Source organism: Stegodyphus dumicola, chromosome 11 (assembly GCF_044657685.1).
Source record: "Stegodyphus dumicola isolate Sdum_Otavi_A_Nest chromosome 11, ASM4465768v1".
Lineage (NCBI taxonomy): Eukaryota > Metazoa > Arthropoda > Arachnida > Araneae > Eresidae > Stegodyphus > Stegodyphus dumicola.
Window position 1 is genome coordinate 161,033,158 of NC_140778.1, and position 4,519 is coordinate 161,037,676.

Here is a 4,519-nt window from a genome sequence, read left to right on the forward strand (position 1 = left end):
ATAATAGGTAACAAATTATTGTTCCTTATTTATAATCGTAACACAGAAATCTAAGCACATATGTTTGGCTTCCAAGATGGTTTTTAAGCTTCTTTCTTATTTTTTCTCAAGTAAAATATCTTTATTATTGAGCAATATTTAAAGAATATTGCATGAAAAAGCCGTTGTCGTTGCAAGTGAGATCAGTTCTAAATTTTACAAATATATTTTTCTTTAATTTGGGGAAAAGAAAGCAATTACAAAATACAATTTTGTAAAAACGCTAGTGTCCGAAAAAATTGAAATAATAATTAGAACAATATTTGAATTCTATAAAAAATGTTAGCTAATTCAAGAGAATTAAATAAGTTTAGCTACTTTAGATAGATGAGAATTTCTATGAAACTATTTTGAATATAACAACATGTGAAAGTGTAGCATAGGAGACACTGAGAAGTCCAAATAGCTTTCTCTAAGGAAGAAACCTGAGGCGAAGGAAATGCAAGACAACCTGACTCATAATATCGGAGGCAGATTTTTGGGGTCTTGCGTAAGCTACATTCATGAGGCACCGTTCATAATTTTTTTTTTAATAGATGTCTTAAGATGTCTACGCTCTTCAAATGAAAAGCTTCCAAATGTTCAGACTCTATGAAAGAGCTTATCATATCGCAGTCGTTTCGGATATTGATTAGTTCCATCTACAAGATTCACTTTCTCTGTCAACTCTTTTTTTTAATCAAAGCTATGCAATAGATATGTTATGGCAAAACAATTTTCCACAAATTTCCCAGCCAATAAGAATGTATTTTTCGGAATTACTTCTTCGATCAAGTAATTGATCTTGGTAACTTTCTAAGAATTTGGGCTTCCACGTTTAAATAACGACCGTTATTCTGAAATTTTGTCTTTTAGAGAGTACAGTCAGTCATTTCTATCTTGAAGTATGAAGTCTCATTTTCGACATGCTCCAGGAAATAAATATTTTCTTTAAAAATGAATCAAAAATAATTTTACGAGGAGTTTTTGAATTTTTGGCGTATTATACACAACATACACTCTCATGCCCTAAAACGAAAATCATTTTTCAAAGCACTTCTTCGTTCAGAATTAAATTTGCAATGGATATTTCATATTTGGTGTGCTGTGTTTTAAAAAAACCGCGTCTAAGGGTATTCAAAATTTTGTAAACGTTATACAGTCAAAAGTCGTTAATTCGGACACCCATAATCCGGAATGATCTATAAACAGGACCTCAAAGCTACAAACTTTCTGCGCAAGCGTCGCGTTGACGCATGCGCGTAAGACTTTTACGGCTGCGAATATGCATGGGCGCATGCGCATAATACGTTTACGTATGCGCGTTTAATGCATAATGAACGGTATAAGCTAAGCTAAAATTATCTAATTCAGTCAATGTTGCAGATTGCGTTGTTCCTTAATCTTCGAATTGGATCCGGCTTATTATTTTTTGCAGACTTTTAGAGCAATTTTATAAAAGTAAGCTTGAACTTTCGATTATGTCAAATAGAATTTCCGTTATATATTTACTAATATGTAAAGGATCTTCAAAGCAAAAGTATGTTTCGAAGTCCATTAAACAAAAAGTGGAATTGCTGCAAAAAAGGCATAAAGGCATAATCCTTTGTTTATCTAACCATTCCGAAATCTGTTTATAAATTTCACGCTGTTCTGCGGCGGGGGGAGGGGGGAACGCCGCGGCGCACAATGAATTGGAAGTTGATTTGTCAGCACTATCCTTATCTTCATGGCAGATGTTTTTATTTTATTCAGCTTACTAAATGTAGTATTTCATCTCGATGTATTCCGTCTTTGATATGATTTAAATCCTCCTCGTCATTATAATTCGCTTCCGATAGTGAAGGAAGTGACACAGAGGTTATTGAAAACGAAAAAATTTCGATTGACAAATTAGTCGGTATTCTCGACACAGCAATTATAGGACTTCAACAGCGGAACTTTGTAACTGAAGAAGAAATTACGTCTGATTATAGAATTAAAGAGAAAGTATTAACACATAAAACGAAGCAACTTAAACAACTTACATTGAAACAAATGTTTAATAAAGTAAACAAATAAATATTAAGCTTGTTTTTTGTAAATTTTGATACCCTTTAGATCATAATTGTTCTTTATTTCATACATTACGGTTTCATATTTTTAATTTTATAATTTCTGCATGCCATCTTACCAGATTTAAACTGATGATCTATAATCCGGAAAAATCGATAATCCGGAATCGCCAAAGCCCCGACGAGTCCGGATTAACGACTTTTGACTGTACTACAAATAACATATGGTCACGATTCCTGCATATTTTTAAGTCATAAAAAATTTTAGTGTAGAGATTTCCGATAGCAATCAAGGCTGTTCTCCGAACAATATCTAGCAAATGAAATGATAGCAAAAATGCAAAGCAGTTTGAATTACCCAATCAGTTAAAGGTACAGCATGAGAGCTACAGTTAAAGCTACAGTTAAATGTACAGCATGAGAGCTACAGCATGAGAGCATTACAGTTAAAGGTACGGCATGAGAGCTCTTTTGCGTTAAAGGTACGGTATTCGAATACGCAGTGGCTAATCGCACCCCGACGTTTCGAATAGCCTTCCTTAGATTAATTGTTAATTTAATAGTTTATTTTATTGCTTTTAACTTATTTCATGTCTAAATTTTCTACGCAAACATACTCTGTCTAATTTTTATTACCTTTCTCAGACGAAAAATTTCAAACAGGAATGAACAAAATCTTGATTGTGCAAAACACATATTTGAATCTAAATGTATTCTAAGAAGTACCAAAAAATGTAAACGAGGTTTTAGTCTCCACTTCCCCAAAATCAGTCATTTAAACTATTCCAACCGTTTGGGAGAACGAACGACTGGAATAGTTTATGCGAACATAAAAATCTGCTCTTTTTTATACAGGGTGATTATAATTAAAGTTTAAGTTTCAAACCGCTATAAAAAAAGAACCACTCATGAAAATGACGTCAAATTTGAAAGGAATGTTATTGAAGAAGGCGGAAAGCGTATGGCAGAAGAAAAAATTTAGTTTCAAAAGTTAGCAACAGATGGCGCTGCAAGCGAAAGAAGACGTAAATTAAAATGTTAGTTAAATTTCAGTGTTATAAAGCCACCAGGTACCAGGCTGTTCCTCATTTCGCGTCTCAGACGTTCGCCATGGGTGTTTCACTGCAGGACCGCGCTCTGCTGGTAAAGCTGTATTACAAGAATGATGATTGTCAAGAGTAGCTCTGCAAAAATTCAGGACACTGAACGGTATAAAAGAAGGCGTTGGTCCAATGAGTGTAGTAGGTCTAAAGAAAATGATGCAAAAATTCGAAACGACAAGTTCGTTTGATGTGCAATCTGGTAGAGGGAGAAAACGAGTGCATTCGACGGTCGTTGAAGAAGTGGCCACAGCATTACAGGAGGGGTCGGCCGGTGGTGTGCAACCGTGCAGTGCACGAGGAATTGTCCGAACATTGGACAGGCCTATGAGCACAGTGCTGAAAATTGTACGAAACATCCTGCAATGCTATCTGTACAAAAATGGCCATGTGCAGGAGTTGCTTCCGTCTGACCTGACAGCTAGGGAGACGTTTGCGTTAGAATTCCTGGCTCGCATGGAAGTCGATAATGAATGGCCGTGGAAAATTTTGTGGACAGATGAAGCCCATTTCCATCTGACAGGATACGTGAATACCCAGAATTGTCGAATATGGGCAACAGAAAATCCACTGGCAACGCACCCCGTACCACTTCATCCTGAAAAGTTAACGGTATGGTGTGGCTTTACGGCATCATTCATCCTACAACCATATTTTTTCGAGCAAACGAGTGCTTCCGGTCCTGTTCCCGCAACCGTCACTGGTCAGAGGTATGCGTCTCTTTTGTGCAACCACGTGATTCCAGTTCTGCAACAGCATGGATGTGTGGATGAAATCATTTTTATGCAAGATGGCGCTCCTCCGCACATTGCACATCCCGTGAAACAGCTGCTGAGGCGTCATTTCGGAAATGCTCGAATTATCAGCCGTCATTTCCCTACATCCTGGCCGTCCCGATCGCCTGATCTTACTCCGTGTGATTTCTGGCTGTGGGAGTATCTGAAGGATGTTGTGTTCCGTGCTCCAATTGCAAATTTAGCGGAATTAAAGGCACGCATTTCGCAACACATTCTGAACATCACCCCGGAGACACTGCGATCCGTTGTGAAACATGCTGTTTGTCACTTTCAACTTGTTGCATACAACGGTGGACACCATATTGAACATGTTTTGCGACAGTTCCGAACTTCTTTGATGAATGGTTCTTATGCGGTATGTCGCCGCAAAACTCTTGAAACCGATTTGTCCCTTTCGATGTGATATGTACAGTCATGCAAATAAAATTATTCAACAATTATAATTTGTCAATGCGTTTTAATGTGTAACTTCCACCTTAGCCATTGTTTTACGAATCATTTCTCGTTTCTCGTCGTGATTCTGCCGCTTACAGCGCCATCTGTTGCTAAC